Below are 21,072 nucleotides of genomic sequence, written 5' to 3'. Positions count from 1 at the left end.
CACAGTTTCCCCCCCACACACACCCTTCCGGAGCTGCCTCTGGCTATATTTGAGAATTGGCACTTCCTACCCACCACTGCCTCTGCTGGAGGTGTTGCAGGTGCCCTTGTTGTTGCTGTTTGTGCCGCCAGGGTAGCATGTGCCTTGCTGCTGCTGATGTTGCCACCTGGGGCACTAGGATGGCAGGTGCCTCTGTGACATCTGGGGTGGCCTGGGTCCTGGGCACTGCCACTATGGTGGAGGGTGGTGGAGGGTAGGGTGGGAGCCAGGGTTGGGGCACCTCTGCCATGTCTGGGGTTTGTCACATTTGTGAGCTGCAAGTGAGGGGCAAGGGGCTGGAGTTGTGGGTGCTACTGCATCTGGAGGGATGGACCCTGCTACCACTGCTGCCTGGTTCCCTGTGGCCATGGGTGCTGCTTTGGCAGGGAGGCTGGAGTCACATGCACCACCTTTCCTGCTGCTGCTGGGTTCTTTGGGTCTTCGGGCTCAGCCACCACAGCCAGGGGATGGGATCACAGGCACCACCTCCCCTGTTCCCCCATTTCCACCTCCTCTGTGTGTTCCAGCACCCATCCCCCTTCAGATATACGGACGTGTGGATCCCTCTGGTGTCCTGGTGTTTTAGACAGAGGAAACTTTGTTGAGTTATGTATGTTTTCCTAGTTGTAGATTGAAGGGGAGAGACAAGGGAGCATCTCATTCCATTATGATGCTGACGTCACCCCCTGAAATTTCCTAAATTTATGAATGGAAATCATGGTCAGGTATATGTAATGCCAGGCTGCATGATTGTGCATTAAAAAAAATTTGTAAATGTTGTGTGACTTCAGGTAAAGAGCCAAGGAATTGCGAAGGCACGTAACATAGAATTGTAAGTTGAGCTTTGTACTAGGACAGTGCTTTTCAGTGTGGTCTCCAGATCAGCATTATAAGAAACTTATTAGAAATTCATATATCCCAGATATACTAAATAAGAAACTCTGGGCATGGGGTCTCCATATCTGTGTTTTAACAAGTCCTCTATGTAATTCTGGTGCTTGTTAAAGATGAGAACCTCTGGATTGAGGATGGTTAACTCGAATCAAGTGAGAGATTCGATTTTACAAAATCTTGGGATTCCATTTTCTCATTTAAGATTAAGAAATACTCTCTACTTAATCTACGAGGAAGAGCACCCTTTTGTCTTATTCTGCTTAGAACGAAGTACAGAATATGCCCCAGCTAGTTTCACGTGGTTTGTTGGTTATACCATTTGCCTAAGGAGATCTTATCATTTGCTTAAGAAGAATGGGAGCATGTCCGAGTGTTTATATATATTGCACATTCCCTAAGAGGCAATATGCAAGATGGATAAGCATGCAGGCTCTCTGGAAAGACAGCTGGTATCAAATCACCAGCTTCACCTTTCACGATGTGCCCTTCATCAAGTTTTCAACTTCTCAGTGCCTCAGTTTCCTCATCTGTAAATTAAGATCATACTGTAATCCTCCCCACCTCTTGGAGGTAGAATGAGATGACATTCAAGACTGAGATAACACTGGTTAGACGCTTACAGCAGGGCCTAGCACTGGTTAGTGCCTAATAAATGTTAACAAGTTCTGGGTGGAGTGCAGGCTGTGCTCTGTTCTAAGGTCCAGAGCCAAAACAAACATCATCTCTGCACTGAAGGAGTTTGTTATCTCAGTAGGAAGAACCAGACATGTAAGCTTATAATCCCCAAAGGTATTAGACTCTATAATAGCACCTGGGAAAAATAAGGACACAATGATGGGACAAGGGGTCTTGAAAGAACAGTTCAAGTGGTGTGAGCAGATCCATTACCATGACTGATGTACGGTCAACAGAATGCTCTTCATATAATTGTAGTGAAAACACCAATAACTAATGTCTGTTTACACTTAACTATTTATCAGGCCCTGTTAATTATCTCAATTAGTCTTTTCAGAAACTTTCGAGGCAAGTACTTAATGAAGCAAAGTAACTTACTCAGGGAAACTTAACTATAAAGGTGGGAGTTCTGGCTCAGAGATCTATATTCCTTAGGATTTGCTTATTATTTAAATGAAACTCACGTAAATATTGATAGTTTTAATCTCTTTCAACAATTTAATTCTTTATGTTTTGCAAGTTTTAAATAAGAGTAAACAAATCTAAAGAAATGTAATGACTTGCCCTAGGAGAAAATGCCCCACGTATTTTTAATAGAGAGGACTGCAATTTAAGACCCTAACTTTTCTTCCCTTTCATATCTGCTTCATTGAATTAACCAAACTGCCATCTTCTCACTCATTAAAAAAAAACAAACAGAAGATGATACAGAAAAGAAGCCTGCTGTTTTGAACAAAGAGCTTTATAAAGTGAGAAATACTTCAAAACTGATACAGAACTGGTACAGAGGGGCACCTAAGATTGCGTGGCAGTACTCAGCTACCCAATCCAAGCAAGCCGGAGAGCTCCCCTCCTCTGTCATCAGCCACCCAATCCAAGCAAGCCGGAGAGCTCCCCTCCTCTGTCATCAGCCACCCAATCCAAGCAAGCCGGAGAGCTCCCCTCCTCTGTCATCAGCCACCCAATCCAAGCAAGCCGGAGAGCTCCCCTCCTCTGTCAGTATTCTTTGTCCCATTTCTGACAACTTCAACTCTCAGTTACTTAAAACTTCTCCCTGTTAATTCCACCTGAGTTTGAAGAGCTTATCAATCTCATCCAAAGAATCTCAATTTATTGAGAAAAGGACAAAGAATCAATTATTCGTCACTGTATAATAAATACTTTATTTTACAAATAATTTCAACTAAATAATTCCATTTGTACAGGAAATGCACTTTAAGAAGATGAAATAAAAAGAAAAACAAAAAAAAATATCTTCAGCAAGCAAAAAAAAAAGGCTTTATTTAGCTCATGTGTTTTTAGAGGGAATAAATCTTTCACCAGCCTTTCATAAAAGCCCGTAGTGGACAGCATACAAAGCAAAAGAATCAGTCAAGATTTATAGCTCTTAAGGATGTACTGAAATTTATTAGGAAGTAGATGCCACCTTTAAAAGGGAAGACTCATGCCAATTGGCTTCCCTGTTGTGCCTTCAAATGAGAAATATGTAAACACTTTGTATATTTTCCCTTGGTTTTGAGACTGACACAATACATAGGTCAGTAAAGTCAACACATCTAAATTGTTAAAAGATTTTTTTCTGTGTCTTCTGGGAATGGTAAAACAGGATACAGTCTTTTATTCTCATTTCCCTTCATGAAATGTACTCTCTTCTTTTTTGGAACACATGATAGTTTCTATGCATACAGATAGGTCCTAACAATGCTTCTCTGACATTTAAGCATTTCACCTTCTATGCAGTACAGCCTGTTTGTCCTTTTAAACTTGGCTGCTGGGCCAAATGCAGAGGAACCACTGTGTGACTTTTTGCTTATCTTCTGTACCCAAGCCTACAAAGTTAGTGCTTGAGTGTGTCAGGTATCACCTAGGGACTTAAGAACGAGGTTTTTTACAGTTAACCCAATCCCATGGCCTGTACTACACTGCCTTTGATTTGAAGGCAGTCTAGTTAACTACCAAGACTGCCTACTACATTAATCGGAATCAAGTTCACCTGAGATGTGGGCACACAATAATTCCTAGTTTTCTGCATAATGGCTTTAGGCATACTCCATTACATGCTGGAGTAAATTTGCCAGTGGGAAACAGCAATGTTTTTCTTCTTGTGTATGCTGCTTCTGCAGAGCTGGGTTTTTATTTTTAACTTTTTATTTGGAAGTAATTTCAACCTTTCAAAAAAGGTTGCAAGAATAAGTATAGTTCAAGAGGGGTGGGATGGGGAGGGTGGGAGGGAGACGCAAGAGGGAGGAGATATGGGGATATATGTATATGTATAGCTGATTCACTTTGTTATACAGCAGAAACTAACACACCATTGTAAAGCAATTATACTCCAATAAAGATGTTAAAAAAAAAAAGAATAAGTATAGTTCAAATAACATCCTGATATTTGTTACAAAGATTCACTTCTTATTGTCATTTTACCTCATTTGATTAATCATTGGCTCAAGTTCTCTCTCACCCTCTTTCTGCATGAGAGTACACATAAATTTTGAACCATTTCAGGATGAGTTATATATATATCATGGTCCTTTACTCCTTAATACTTCTGTGGATATTTCTTAAGAATGGGGATATTCTCTTACATAACCACAGTTCAGTTAACAACTTCAGTAAATTTAAGACCGATAGAATGCCTTTATCGCACTTAACCATCTTATAATCCACTCTAGGGTATGGTATTGCGTTTAGTTGTCATGTCTTTGTAGTCTTTTAAAATCCAGAACATTTCCGTAATCTTCCTTTGTTTTTTTTTTTAATTTTCATTTTATATTGGAGCATCGTTGATTAACAATGTTGTATTAGTTTCAGGTGTACAGCAAAGTAATTCAGTAATACATATACATGTATCTATTCTTTTTCAAATTCTTTTCCCCTTTGGGTTATTACAGAATATTGAGCCGTGTTCCCTGTGCTATACAGTAGATCCTTGTTAGTTATCTGTTTTAAATATAGCAGTGTGTACATGTCAATCCCAAACTCCCATCAATCCCTCTCCCTCACCCTTACCCCCTGGTAACCATAAGTTCCTTCTCTGAGTCTGTGAGTCTGTTTCTGTTTTGTAAATAAGTTCATTTGTATCATTTTTTTTTAGATTCCACATATAATGATCATATAATATTTGTCTTTCTCTAACTTACTTCACTTAGTATGATAATTTCCAGGTCCATCCATTTTGCTGCAAATGGCCTTATTTCATTCTTTTTATTTATTTATTTATTTGGCCTCACCACACGGCATGCGGGATCTTAGTTCCCCAACCAGGGATCGAACCTGTGCCCCCTGCATTGGAAGCATGGAGTCTTAACCACTGGACCGCCAGGGAAGACCCTCATTCTTTTTAATGGCTGAGTAATATTCTATTGTATATATCTACACATCTTCTTTACCCATTCATCTGTTGGTGGACATTTAGGTTGCTTCTATGTCTTGGCTATTGTAAACATCACTGCAGTGAACATTGAGGTATATGTATCCTTTCAAACCATGTTTTTCTCCAGATATATGCCCAGGAGTGGGATTGCTGGATCACATGGTAGCTCTGTTTTTATTTTTTAACGGAATCTCCATACTGTTCTCCATAGTGGCTGTACAAATTTACATTCCCACCAACACTGTAGGAGGGTTCCCTTTTCTCCACACTCTCTGCAGCATTTATTGTTTGTAGATTTTTTGATCATGGCCATTTTGACTGATGTGAGGTGATGTATCTCGTAGTTTTGATTGGCAGTCTTTGTGGTCTTTTAAAATCCAGAACATTTCCATAACCTTGCTTTGTTTTTTTATACTGTTTACATTTTTGAAGACTACAATCTCCCATCTTTTATTTTTTAAAGAATGTTCCTCATTTGGCATTTATCTAATATTAACTTATGCTTATATTCTCTAAGTCTCTTTGCTCAGAATGCTACATAGATGATATTATGGCCTTCTCAAAGTATCTTTTCTGAAGGCATATGATGCCTATATACTCCTCATTGGTGATGTTCATTTTGATCGCCCAGTCAGTGTATTGTCTAGTTTCTCCACTGTATAATTATCACTTTTCCCTTGGAACTATGGTGAGACCCTTTAAGACTATGCAAATAATGTGCTCTTCATCAAAATTTCTCCCCCAGTATATTCTCCATTGATCATTCTTGTCTGATCCAGTCTTTACTGTGATGATTACATAATACTGATTTTCCATATCTTGCACTCCCTCCTCATTTACCAGTTGGCATTTAACATTTTAATGTAATCTAGAGTACTCCGTGCTCCCCTATTTATTTATTTATCTATTTATTATTGATATGAACCATGATTTCCAATTTTTTGGAATTGCTTATAATTCATTAGTGTACTTAATTATTTTGTGTTCAAGTTGTTCTTGATTTGATCAGTGGAATACCTTCAAGCTTCTCCCTAGTCTTTGTAACATATTCCATTATTTATTTATTTTTAGCACTTCCTTACTTCTGGCCTAACAAGATGTTCTAGGCTCATCTTGTGTATTTCCTATGCCAGCTCTGGACTCAGCCATTTCTTCAAGGAGCCCTGATTCCTTTTATTGCAAAATGGTATTAGAGACCAAGATCTAGTGTGTGTGTGTGTGTGTGTGTGTGTGTGTGTGTATGTATGTATATATATATATATATATATATATACTTTTTCATAGTCTTTTCCATTATGGTTTATTACAGAATAGATTTAAAAATATTGAAACAGGGACTTCCCTGGTGGTCCAGTGGCTAAGGCTCTGCACTCTCAATGCAGGGGGCCTGGGTTTGATCCCTGGTCAGGGAACTAGATCCCACATGCCACAACTAAGAGTTCAAGTGCCACAACTAAAGATCCTGCATGCCACAACTGAAGATCCTGCATGCCACAACTAAGACCTGCTGCAGCCAAATAAATAAATGAATACATAAATAAATAAATATTTTTAAAATATTGAAACAAATAAATGTATAGCTAATTTAGAATGCTTTTCTCTTTTTGATTATTTTGCTTAAAACTTTGTAAAGCAATATAAGGGGAAGAATTCAGCTCTCGCACCCTAGACTTATTTTATTGTTATGGTATAAGCACTACCACGAAGCTTGGTTTTCAAGTAGTATTGTGAAATTATTGATTTGGTTTATGGTAATACCCATTAATGGCAGCACACAGAAACATAACCACATTTAGAAGTAAAGACATCCTCATCACCCGCATCATATCCTTGCATGGGTCATAGGAGTGGCATATCAGCAAGGCAGGACTCCTGGAGCCCATCCTATAGTGTTGCAAATGCACAGAGGGTGAACAGGGTTCTTTCAGCATTATTTCACCAACTCCTTAGGTCCAAATACACACTGCCTTTTTTTCTGGCCAAATTTCTTAATTTGGTTCTCAAAAATGTCTGCTTCAGTAGTTGATTTTCTTCTCTGGAGAGACATTTCAGTAGTTTCCTCAGGGAAATTGGCTTCTTTTCAATTTGAGTGTTTTATTAAGGAAAACTATAAGTAAGGGGGCTTTCAACCTTGAGTAATAAACCAGAGTTTCTATACCTGAATTATGGCAATGCCTTGCATTGTATTAATGCTGTTGACCATTTAAGTAAACTCATACTAATTCATATTACAACAAAATTATAAATACCACCTTGAATAACTAAAACCACATAGAGATTGATTTTAATGTAAAGTGTTATTTTATAGACACTATAACATGAATAGGGTAAAAAGAGCAATGAAAAACTTGCTGTAGAATCATCATGCAAAGTGGATGATTTAAACTAAAATACAACAGATATACATTCACAAAACCATAATTGAATATTCATACCCATAATTCCCCCCCCAAATGCAATTATTTAGCCTTCTACTATGTGGCCAGTTTTCTTATTTCCATAATAAATAGTTGAATTCCCCAAAGGACTATAAGTAGCTGGAAAAAATATCAGGGCACATAATATACTACATTATGAAAGGGGTCTAGAAAATGAGGTGACACGTGCTTGGCCTTCTTATTCCTGTTGGGATTGATTTGGGGAACCTTCTCAAATTAGCCCAAGGATCAAGGATAATCTTAACTAAAAAACTGTACAGTTGCGTTAAACGTTAATGAGAAATACATGTCTAAGAAATAACTCAAAATTGTGTAAGTTTTAGAAGAAACCCAATTGAGATATCAAATGTTTTTAATTTGAAAAACTTAGTAAATCCCCTTTAATAACTTTGAGATATGGTTTTTAAAATATTGATATTAGAAGTTTTTAGAATTCTTGCTTGCTCGATGTCTTTCATCACCACCCATTTAGTATATGAAAATAAAATCTTTGAGATAGGAGTAGGTTATTTTTGCTCAGTAACAATTTAAATCAGACTTCAATGCTGATATGTCCCCTAAACACGTTATGGCTGATTAGACATATTAGACATCTATCAAAAATAATGGTAGAAAGTATTTTTCTACAATGACCACAAAAATATGGTCATTCCACTGCCCTCTGTACTACCTGCCACTCCACCATCAAGAGGTGGTGTCTATTTCTCTATCTCCTTAAATCTGGACAGTCTTCATGACTGTTTTGACCATTAGAAAAAATGACGCAGGGCCAGTTCCTGGTGTAGCCCTTAACTGGCCTGGCAGTTCTGCTTTCTGCCTCTTAGAAACCATCCACTGTGTAAGAAGTGTGACTACCTTGAGACCACCATGCTGTGGAAGCCCGTATCTCATGGAGAGACCCTGAAGGATAAGAACTTATGTGAAGAGAGAGGGAGGGAGGGAGGGAGAGAGAAAGAGAGAGAGGAGAACTAGTTGCTGCAAGTTACCGAAAATGTGAATGAAGAAGGCATCCCGAAAGAGGATAATCCAGCCTCAGCCACCATAGCTTTAGCTGAAGCCACGTGGATCAGAGATGAACCACCCCACTGAGCCCTTTCCAAATTTCAGACCTATAAGATTGTGAGCGTTGTTTTAAGCAACTAATTTTTTAGGTTAGTTTTTTAAGTAGCAGTTGGTAACCAAATTATAAATATTGAGCAAATTCAAATTTAATAGGGAGCCTCCAAACTGTAAAGCATGTTTTGCCTCTTCCCTTATGTCATGGTGCAAGGCAATGTGCTGGGTGCTGGTGATAAAAATTGAAAAGATAATTGTTATCTGGTCCTTGCTATCCAGTAAGAAAGACATATAAACAACTATCTACAATAAATGTGACAAATGCAATAATAATGTAATGTGAGAAAATAGAAAGAATAGTTAATTATTCTTCTATTAGAAATTAAGCATTACAGTGTTTGCTTCAGCAGCACATAATCAAAAAGATTTCGGATGCTGAAAAAAAAAAAGAAATTAGGCATTACAAGGGCAGGAGTTTTATCTGTTTGGCTCAGACTAAGTATAAAGAAGAGTGCATGGAGCATAATGGATGCTCAAATAATATTTGTTGAATAAGCAAACGGCTGAAGGGAGGGAGGTGAGGGGCGTGTGAATGGTAAGGTTTGGAAATGACTCCTGAAATAATTGAGAAAAGAAATTATATTTTATCCAGATCTTGAAGGATTCCTAGAATTTTGTTAGGAAGGCTAACAGGAGAAGAGAGTGGATAGAACATGGATGGTAAGTAGAATAATCTTTCATATACCATCATATGCAGCTGTGTGGCTGGCACCTTAGGCTGTGGAAGCAGTAAGGGTAGTTGGATATTCATTAGTTAGTCAGCACCTAATTTGAAAAATCCTGGCATCTCACCCAAAATTTTAAGAGATTAGTCTAATCTTGAGGAATATTGGGGGTTTAGGTGGGATTGATTCCCAGACTGAGGTCGTCCTCTAACACATCCAGGGTCCCAGATATCTCTCAGATACAAGCATAGTAAACCTAGAATTGGTTCTTTGAAGTCATTGGCCACATTTCACTTGTTTTAGGTCCTTGGGCTTGTTTTTATCATCAGCATCGTCTCTAGATTGGGGATAACTGGGAACTTCACCCTGCTTATAAATTTCCATTGAGATATAAAGTAATATAATACTTACATTTTGTTTCATATTTGAGAAGGCCACAAAGGCCATTGGTCTTAATAACTAGAAATTCTTAGTTTGCATTAATTGGCTGTGATTTGTAGAAAGACCCTGGAACTCTTTCATCTGTCTTCATGCATTAATTTATTGATTTACTTATTCATATTTGCTGGGCAGTATGGGAAAATATACCAGAGTAGTATCAATTCTTTAGTTAAAGGTTTTGATCCCTATTAAAATTTTTAAAAATAATAATAAAGTGTGAGAATTTGAACCACTCAGGCCGTTAAAGACATCTTGATCTTTTAATGGATCCTAGACAAACCTATCCTTTGTTATGTTCTTGCGTACATACTATATGCCATATTTAAGTGCTTTTGAAGAGCACTGTACCAAGTACGGAGGAAATAGGAGAAAAAAGGTGGAAAATATAAATTCTGCCTACAGGGAATTTGAAGGAAAATAGCAGACTCAGAGTAAGGCCAAATAAATACATGTAATCACAAATAAAAGAAATGAATGTATATTTAATGAACTACGAATGTACCTACCAAGGTAGTGTTAACTTCAACTATTTCTGTGCCACTCATAGAATTGTCTTAAGGACAGAAGAAGAGTGTTTTCTAAGATAGTTATGGCAGTCAACCAGGAAATAGTGAAAGGATGGTCTACTTTTGCCACTTTATAGGAAGTGGTTAAGGGCAAAAAGGGGCATACCAGTCCAGCAGAAGCAATATTCCCAAATAAAACACAAGCATAAATTTGGTCAATTAATAACAAATGTTGAAAGAAAATTAATAAAACCTTAATAATACATTTATTGTAATTTTTAATGTCAAGCCTCACTGTTAAAAGGGTATGATCTATTTTTAGAAAATTTCTGTTAAGCCAACTGCTATGAATTGTCTGTTTCTGACAATAGTCATATTCTCCTCTCTACCTTAATTAAAAATATTGATGAGCTAGATGCCATTGAATTGCAGTTTTGTTTTTTTTTTACAGGCCATGATTTAGTAAAAATGGATGGTGCGTCACTTCTATTACTGAAACAACCCCGAGTATCATTTCTAAAATGTTCTTTAAGCAAGTCTTGGAAAGCAATATACACATGATGTTATATCATAAGAGATAATCACTAACATTAAATTTTATATCACTCCTCTGAATGGCTGTTATAGTCAGCAGGTGACTTGGTTCAATTCTTAAACAGATCTAGACTATAGCACCAACTGCCTTATGACTGTGATAGCTGTTTAGGGTGGTTACTCATTCATGGATACTTGGTATGAGTCCCACTACTGTTAGGCAGCAGGTGTTGGTCCCATAATCTCTGCACAAGAGTCAACATTCTTATTTTGTTTTATCACAGCCAGTAGGTTCCATAGTTGGGTAAACTTTATAATACTCATGACGCTAATTGGAAGGTGTCAGAGCATTTCTGAACATATTTTTTCAATAAGAATAGCTAACATCTCATGAGGACGTACTATATGCCATAGTGCTAGGCATTTTATAAGCAAAATCTGATTTTATTCTTATAGCAACCTATAAATATTACTGTCATCTCTGTTTATAGAAGAGAAATTGAGACACAATCACGTGACTATTAAGTAGTTGAGCAGAATTTCAAAGTCAGGTTTGACTCCAGAGTATATATTCTTTTAACCACTGTGCTGACATCAGGCAGTGAACAAATATCAGTGTGGTTGTTTTTATGACATTGGAACTGCATATGACGTGAAGCTTCTTGTTGGACATTGGATCTTAGTGAGAGAATTGGTTGAATGGATGGGGGAAAAATGTGAATTCCTAGTTATTATTTCAGTGGACCAGGTCTGATGATTATAAACAAGCTAACAAGCTAAACCTGCCAACACATGTTGGGAACACATATCCTAATCACATCAATATGAAATATGAAAATTCTATCACACTCACAACAATTATTTCAAATAATGGAACTCCAGAAACCTCACCAAGGGTATGTAATAACCCATGAAATTAATTTCTACTGCCCGGGCACAAGTGTAACAAATATGGTTCAGAGTTTTGCCTTTAAATTCACAGTATTAGTATGAAGAAGTTGGATGGACTTTTAAAAAAGAACATGCTTCAGAAAAGAAAAAGAGCAATACAACTCAGATAGCTGAAAAGATTATCTGGTAATGGGCAATTTCAAATGAAATGGTTTTGACATAAAGGTCAATTGAAAAGAAATGTAGCAAGCTGGTTATAAAATTAAAAACATTATAAACATGAATTAAATATTTTCCAACACCAGACATATAAGTATAAATCCATATACTATCTGATTTATTACAAAATCTTACAGTATGATGCCAATAAAACCGTGCTGTATCAAAAGGGACAAACCCTAGTACTTTCCCATATGCCATGTGTTACAGGCAGTTGCGTGCACCTGCTGTGGGTGTGTTTTCAGTACTAAAAAATTCATGTACTGAAAAGCCATTACAGATACAAATTATGTAGAATTTAAAGCCTTTTGCATATATATCTCTGGTATGAATCAGGATAACTTAAGCCAAAACAAAAATGCTAAACAAAAGGCAAAAAACTTTTGAAAGAATTGGAGAAGCAGTTCTATTAGCATCATATAGAAATTTATGACTTTATGTGTGCAAATATCAGACATTAATAGATGATGAGAAGTTTTGATGATACTCAGTTATTCCCTTTATCCTCATGGGAAACACAAATGCATGGATTTAAAGTTTATAACAACAAAACCCGTGCTCGACATGTAGAAAAGTAACATCTCTTTATACATAGAAAGATAATATCTTATATCAATACTTTATTAAATGAAACACACTATTATATAAATTAAAAATAGAAATGCATGTGGAAATAGTAAAGTGCTGAGAAAATGCCTGAGAACTGCCAGCAATGAATAGTACTACTCCACAGTAAATTCTATTACCATTTTTGACATGACCTGGATAAGAAACTCAACCTGTCAAATGTTCATTTCAGTCATAAGAAGGCAGAATAAAATTGCTTACTTCTTTACTGGAGATGTTAAAGAGGATGTCTTACTGTTTTTCAAATGTGTTATGATGAATATTGCTATTTTTAATGGAATTTGGAATCAATTTTACAAATATAAATAGTAAAAACTTACTATTATTTTTATTTACTATTATTCCTCTAGATTCATATTTAAGGAATCTTATTGAAATTGAGAAGGAAAAGATCCAATACAGCCTTTTCAAAAATTATTTGAAATGTTAAACCCCAAAGAATAAAATTATTGTCATTTTTTCTCCCAGTCTCTTGCTCTTTGGGGACTGTTTCTCTTTTAATTTATTGCTCTGTGTTCTAAAAAGTGGAGAAAGATTACAAACCACATTTTAAAAGTGTATTAAATATAACTTATGGTAAATTAGTAATACCTCTTGAAAAACCGTGCTATGAGCTCTCCCATGGTTCTTCCTTTGGGGGAAGATAACCCAATTGTGTTGATTTAAAGGTTCTGTCTGGTTCTTTTAAACATTCCTTTGATGTTGTATTGCTCTGCTCGTAATAGACTGTTATTGCCCTATATTGAGTTTGCAGAGTGAAGGTAAATCTTTCGTGATGTGATTTTGCCGCCACAAACTCAATATCGTTCTTAGGGCCTTTATAACTCTCAGCCACATTGCAGCGGAATAGCACACATTTTCATTTTTACCTTTTTAGATTTTTAGTCTTTGTTCTGAGCCTGAAAGTATGTACGCTTACCTACTCTCTACAGTGCTTGTTCTGTGAAGCGGTAACTGTAAGCAAAGAGTACGTTGTCAGGTGTTTTTTTTCTTTTTCTGAAAGGGTTGATTTTATTGTTGATCTTTTTCATTATGTTCCATTAGGTACTCTGCTATCTTATTGAAAAAGCACCACTATTGGGAAAAGCCCAATTCAAATATCTATCCAAGTGTCTAGTTTGAAATGTTTTCTGAGTACGTAACGACGCTATTAAAAGAGATTCCCCTGAGGAGTTCTCTCCTCCTTGAAATTCAGATAAATGTGATTTCCCCTGGTGGCAGATCACACATAGAAGACGTATGTGATCAGAAGTATTAACATAGTTAATTCAATATTAACATTGGCCTGTTTGATTGAAAGTGGAAACTTTATGTAATGGCTTACGATATTATTTGCGTCTTTTGTTAAATTTCTTGACAAAACGTAGATCTATTTTTCACTGGTACAGCATTCAACTCAGTTTAAAACTGCTTGTAAAGCAAGACAGCACTAAGGCTACTTTTTAGGCATTTTTTTTACTTCTTGACCTATGCCCTGTTATTACTATCCTTTTTTTTGTTATGTATGATGGTATGATCACACAGTTTGGGGGAAATAATTAGTTAATAAGTAATGTTTGAAAATAAAGAATGTCCACACATGGCAGGAAATATTTTATACATTACAGTAGACTGGATTTTAAATATCTCTATTCATTGGGTATATTAGCAGGGTATGCCTCTGCTAACGTAATTAATAACTATTATTCCAGAAAGTCAACATTTCCTCTACTACAAACAATTTTCAATATTCTCTCCCTGGTTGGTGAAAATAAATAAAATCATCAGTCTTCAATTCTCAGAGATTGATAAATATTAGTTACACTGGTAAATGTCTGTAGAATCTGCATTTCTAATTATCTTCTTTCTGTTTTCCCCTTCTTGTCACTTCTCCACATCACTCTAGGCCCCTTGCAAATGAAAGTCTAAAGAGCTCTACAGTGATTTATGAAGAAACTCAAAGACACACAATTTATAGGAAGAAAATTTCTGAGGTAATGCTTAATATGCATAATTTTAAAAGATGAACATATATTATTCAATGAAAATGAAGTTCATGATTGAAACCAGAATTCCTTGGATGGGGTTGTAGAGGGCATCTGACCCAGAAGTTGCAAATCGATGGCCCTGGGGCCATATATGGGCTATAGATGCGTTTTATTTGATTTGCACAGGCTTTAGTTGTTTTAGTTTTTGTTTTAATTAGGTGTTAACAATTTAAAATTGGAGTTTTACTTTAGAATATGAGTTTTCACTTCGGTTGAACAATGGAAGCTCTGATAACAGTGGGCCAACGTTTTCACCAGGGACTCTCCTTAGGTGGCTTGTGCATTCATTTTCTGGCCACAGTCTCCACATGGGCTGCTTCATTTCCATTACTGCTGGCCCCTTTGGGCATCTGTTGTAGTACCTGTTGCTAGTTTAATGCTAGCAAGTTCTTCAGCCTCTTCACTTTGCTCACTCTGGCTTCTTGTTCTGGCATGCCCCTCACTCCAATTCCATCTGTCAGAATCCTTACACCTCAAAAAGCATTGCCTCCCCATGGCTTTCTTCAGTTCCTCATTATCACTTCATAGGAATCTCTCCTGCTCTACTTCTTCCTTTGCCTCTTGTTAGTTGCACACAATCTGCCTTGAGTTATATTGATTGTATTTTCATTTTGCTTCCCAATAATTGTGAACACTTGAAAGGCAGGGGCTATCTTTGCATCCGACAGAGCGACTTCCAGTACATGCCTTGCACCTAGTATATTCCCTCAATAGATATATAGTAACGTAGATACAGGTATATGGTAATTTAATTTATGGTTTTTATCTGTTAGATCATTGAAATTAGTATTTAGGAAGTATTTAGGGGATTTAAATTCCCTATCCAAGTGGTCAAGGAAATAAAAATGGGAGGATCAAAGAGCAAAATTCCCTAAATGGATAACTGAGAGTGGATTATAACAATTATTCATCTCAGTAGTTATACAATGAGTTGTTAAATCACAGCCTAAACCTCTTTGGACATTACCACTGGGACAGAGTTCGCCTCAATCCTACCTCCTACCTACATATTATCTGTTAGCAATTTAGCATCATTTCCCCCCTGCTGTGTTCTCCTTTGTATGGAGATAGCAGGACGCTTAAGAACTACATTCCCAGCCATGTTCTGAGTTAGAGTCTGCTAGGAGATGCATTTGTATCAGATCTGTAGGGTGAAGAGAAGTTGGTGCCATGTTTTCCTTCCTCTGGCAGCAGCAGGAAGGCGTGTGGGCTTCTGAGATATGAGATTTTGCAGTAGCCTCTGAGCCATTTTTCTAAGAATTACCTGTTTCCTGATAGAAGTATCTAGAGCAGTTTCTGCTTTCCTAGCTATTTTCTTGATGAGACTCTTGCTGACACCCTTTGATAAGGAAATAGACAGCAAAGTACCATTTAGTAGATTTATTTCTGACTTTGACATGGTCAAATATTTAAAATCAGAGTTTTACCAACTAGAAAATGGTGTGAATGAATATCTCCAGAATAGAAGGAGTATATCTTCCCCATAAAAGGAAAAATAAATTGGCATTTTTTTCCCCCTCGGAGAAAGGTAAAGATATCACGGGTTTTCTTTGGATCACTTATAAGAGGAGTATATATTTTTTATACGAGACTATTTGCAAGAGAAGTAGTGTTTTGAAAAAACAACCGAGGCTATGTTTAACTGACAAAAATACTCATGATAAAAATATTTTAAAGGTACAATGGAAAAGAATAAATATTTCCCACCCTTCACCTAAATGCAGTGGTTGGCAGAGTGTTCTGTATATCATGGATATTTACTGATTTACATATGAAGAGAAAAGGAAAAGTGCCTTGCTTCTTTTCGGTGAAATCTGGTGTGTGTGCACAACATTACTCATGTGAAATAATTTAAAAGATGTTTATTATTTGGCTTTTGGAAGCATAATCAATGTACTGAGCACTCTTGACAAATCTAGAATTGGCATTGGTTCCGACTCAGTAGATAAGGAAAATAGCATATTACGATTTACTTTTGCTTTAGGTTAGCTAGAATTTCAGTAAAATTGCTACCACAAACTTATTTTAATTAGCCTGAAACACGATAAGTAAATTTGCCATGGCTGAGTCAGAGCCATGTAGTGTGGAAGGCTAGTCTATTGAGGTTTGCTATTGTGAGTTAGAGGATTAGTAATACTCCCGTGAGCCCACCCCTCAAAATCACCCCCAGTCTACAAGACAGAGCTGTCTTGATTGGAATTTAAAGAAATTTTTCTTTGAAAAGATGGTTAGTTACAGCTGATTGCATGCTCTTTCTCTGCTATGTTTCTAATTGTGCTGGGTTCTTGTTGCCTGCTAGATTTCTTGCATCAGACACTTGGACTCTCTTCTCACAAGTGAAAGGATGCAGGTTGATGTTTTGCAGGTTAAAGGTTTTCTGTGAGATGTTGCTTTGTCCTGGTGAACATGATCTGCCAGCCATTTCACCTTGCTTTTTACACAACAATTTTTTCAAGGTAAACTAAAAGAGTTGAGAAAACAGTCTCTTATATAGGATAGTAAAGATGAGGGTTGTATTATTACTGATAATATGTAATAAATATATTTGGATTTTTGGTGAAAGTCATTGGTAATTTGAGGTACTTTATGTATATTTGTGACAATTGGGCTCATTTTTAGAACAAATTGGCGCTAGACATAAAGTCTCTTTCTTCTTTATCTCTATGACAACATGTTAGAAAACAAGCACATAGAACTAAAAGCAGCAGAACAAAATCTTGAATTACCTCAATGCAACTAATAAGAAATCTGGAAAATGCAATTAACTAAAAAACCTCATAAAACTTAAATGACTGCAACTAGTTTTTTCAATTTTCAGAGAACCACAAAGTATTATTTCATAATAGGATTTTACATTAAGAGAAATATGCAGGCTGTCTCTAGCGATCATTCCTGATTCACTGTCTTGTAGCTTTTGCACCTATGCAGCTGTGATTATTTAAAAATCCAGAGAACGGAAGTCCTAAAATTCTGATTCTAATTTGTTAAAAAAACCCTCTTCTTACCAAAACAAGAATATTTATTGATATATATTTTAATATATGAAAAGTATGTATAATCCTATTTACAGACATGTATATACTAATACAAATATTTTGTCAAAATGAAAGAAGAAACTTTGTTTTTGACAATCTAATATATTTTAAAGACATAGAAAATAGTATTTATTAGTGGCAAATACCAAACAATATAAAAGTGTATAAAACACAATCCTTTCTTTTAACCCCTTGCTAGGACTATAAATAATGTCAATAATTTGACATATATTCTCCCAGTTTCCTCCCATATATTTGCAAACATACATGTAATATAGGTAGATTTCTAAAAATCCTGAATGGAATAATACTAATCACACAATCTAAAACCTGATGTTTTTTTTGCTCAACAATATATTGTGGACATCTTTCTATGTAAATATATAGGGACTATAAATAATTTTATAAATAAAATAATCAAGAAATAATATAGTTATGGAGAGTAATTACGTGAAAAGATATTTTATATTTCAAAACCTTGATTAGCTTTAGATTATTTCAATTTATTGGTAAATTAAATGCTTTATTAGTAAATTATTGAAAAAGTTTCCTTGAAAGTGTATCTATGATAATGCAAGTTGTTTTAAAACTTTTAAAAGTTTAAAACTTTTCTTATTTTTGCTTACTTTAAAAGATATATCAGTTCAGTACTTAAATTATTTATAGAGATATTCTGCACTTCAACAAATGTGTTTAATGTAATCTCTAATTCTATTTAATTATAATTTTATGATTGTCTATAAAAAAATCTTTCATAAGTTCGAATAACCTGAAAGGCATAAATCAAAAGTCCATTCATCTTCATGCCTTAATGAAAAACAGGGATTGCACTATTAGTTATATGTAGGAGAAAAGGAAACAAGATTATAGGAATAAACTCACTAGGAGAGTGGCACAAGAATAGGAGTAACATTTTAAGAAATGTAGGACCATCTGGATGTTTGGTAATTATATGGTTTATGACTTTTTTATTTTCTGACTTAGCGTTTTTATGTGAAATAAGGTAGAAGTAAGGGCAGACCACCTTTAAGATTATTATGGCATATGGATTATGTTAGAATAGAAGCACTCCTATATTTTTGAGATGCCTAACTAAATATTTAATTTCTCAGGTGAGAGAAGCAGTGAGGAATCACCAGTGTGACCCAGGATCACATTGCTAAGTTCAATGATCAGTGCTTACTCCTGATTTTGCTTGACCTTTCAGCATGACTAGAAAGAGCTGTTTTCTTTTAATTTATACATTACTCACTTAAAAAATTAAAAAAATTTTTTTTCCAGCTTTATTAAGATGCAGTGGACATATAACATTGGGTAAATTTAAGGTGTACAACATGTTGATTTGATACACTTATATATTGCAAAATGATTATCACCATAACATTAGCTAACACCTGCATCACGTCACATAGTTACCATTTCTTTTTTGTGGTGAGAATGTTTAAGATCTACTCTCTTAGCAACTTTCAAGTATATAATTCAGTATTATTAACTATGATCACTGTGCTGTACATTAGATCCTCAGAACTTATTCATCGTATAACTGGAAGCTTGTACTCCTTGGTCAATATCTCCAGTCGCTCCCACCCTCTCGCCCCTGGCTGGTAACCACCAGGCTAGTTTCTTGAAACAGGTCTTTTCTATTAAGAGATTTGCAAATACGAAAAACAATGCTACTCTTCTCACTATTTTTATCTGTTTTAGAAAATATAACTCGTTTTATTAAACTATTTATGTTAGCATATCAGAGTTTATTGTTACTTTAAATGATTGAAAAAATAAATATTTTAAATATTTCTGTTTTAATTTCTAATAGTATAAATATGGATAGATATAACCCACACAAACAAAAGCTCTTTGGGATCATCAATACTTTTTAAGAATATAAAGAGGTCCTGAGAACAAAAACATTGACAAATGCTGGACTAAATTAGAGGAGAAAATAGATTAAAATAAGATAGTAGGATAAAACAATAATTTTAGCATTAAACCTGATGGAAAACCCAAGAATAATAAAGATCAGAACGCTTTCATTTCAAAGGCAAAATTTCTAAGATGCCAGTCATATTTGTAATTACATATTTTGATTTAATATGTAAATTAAACTGTTAAAAAAGCAAACTTCAAAAAAAAGTAAATTAAATATTGAAAACTGATCAAAGTAGTATACTTTCCTTTAAATCGTGCTCCACTCCACCCATGTTTAAAAAAACTTCCTGAGGCAGTCGTAGAAAATCTACACTTAGGTCCTTAAACTTAATTGTAATTAAATCTTGAAAAAATAAACACACAAAAAAATCAAAGCATAATAACTCAGAAAAATAAAAACCAAGCCAAAAAATAAAAAGATCAGAAATGGATGCATTCTTTATAAAGATCTTACGATGAAAATAAATCCCCAAGTATAAGTCAAGTTAACTGTGTCTCTCAGTGAAAACAAATGAAGAGAAATCAGACAAATGGTTAGTTTCATTAGGCAGAACAAAACACCAGATCTTAGGGAAGCTGAATTAATGCATTGCAAATTAATGCCATATATAGTAAATTCTATTATGTATAAGACCCTGGGCTATGAACTTCTAGGAAGCCTTAGATGACTTGTAAAGAACATTGTGGTCAAGACGTTTGTAGTTTAAAATAAAAAACGAATCCAGGGCTTCCCTGGTGGCTCAGTGGTTGAGAATCTGACTGTCAATGCAGGGGACACGGGTTCGAGCCCTGGTCTGGGAGAATCCCACATGCCGCGGAGCAACTAAACCCGTGAGCTACAACTACTGAGCCTGCGCGTCTGGAGCTTGTGCTCCGCAACAAGAGAGGCCACGGTAGTGAGAGGCCCGCACACCGCGATGAAGAGTGGCCCCCGCTCGCCGCAACTAGAGAAAGCCCTCGCACAGAAACGAAGACCCAACACAGCCAAAAATAAATAAATATATAAATAGAAAAATAAAAATAAAGGAATTCCTTTAAAAAAACAAAACAAAAAACAAATCCAAAGTCATTTAGATGATAAAGTGAAGCATAATTTTTTGAAAAAATGATAAAATATGTAATAGGCTATAAAATAATGAAGAAAGTGTTTTAATTCTTCAGAAATTTTAAATTACATTAATAACTATATATATTTCAAACTTAGACGGACATAACCCTTGGCAACAACATTCATTCACATAACTCGATTCGAATCTACTCATTCATTCATTTAGTCAGTTAGTCATTTAGTTATACAAAAAATATCTATTAACTGTCTACAATGTGCCAGGTACCTTGTAGATGCTAAGAATAAAGAAGAGAGCAGAACAGACTTCATTGGCCCTCATGGAACTAAAGGTAAAGAGAAGATAAGAGTCAAATGACATGGTTAAACGTATATTTTCCAAACTCGCTGAGCTCTGAGTGAGCAGCAGAGACACTATGGAGTACAGGACAGAAGGTTGCGATCTAGCTGGGTTTCTGAGAAGCCTTCCCTAAGAATGTGCTGTTTGAGCAGACCTTTGAGCGTGTGTGGAAGAATGGGTAAAGGAGAAGGTCATGATGATGAAGAAGACGAGAAACTGAGAGGCCTAGGTATTGAATTTACCTGATGTGTTGGAAG

At 35.7% G+C, this 21,072-nt stretch overlaps 1 long non-coding RNA gene across 2 annotated transcripts in view; it reads left to right on the top strand.

Moving 5' to 3' along the window:
- Positions 1–21,072, top strand: part of LOC137763973 (uncharacterized) — a 182,399-nt gene that overhangs the window by 127,317 nt on the left and 34,010 nt on the right. For both annotated transcript variants that reach the window (XR_011073890.1, XR_011073891.1), the window contains exon 3: positions 14,304–14,391. This is a non-coding gene — a long non-coding RNA (uncharacterized lncRNA). The remainder of the gene's footprint in view (positions 1–14,303; positions 14,392–21,072) is intronic.

The sequence above is a fragment of the Eschrichtius robustus genome, chromosome 4 (assembly GCF_028021215.1).
Source record: "Eschrichtius robustus isolate mEscRob2 chromosome 4, mEscRob2.pri, whole genome shotgun sequence".
Lineage (NCBI taxonomy): Eukaryota > Metazoa > Chordata > Mammalia > Artiodactyla > Eschrichtiidae > Eschrichtius > Eschrichtius robustus.
Note: the sequence above shows the minus strand (reverse complement) of the source record. Positions and strands in the feature narration are given on the sequence as shown.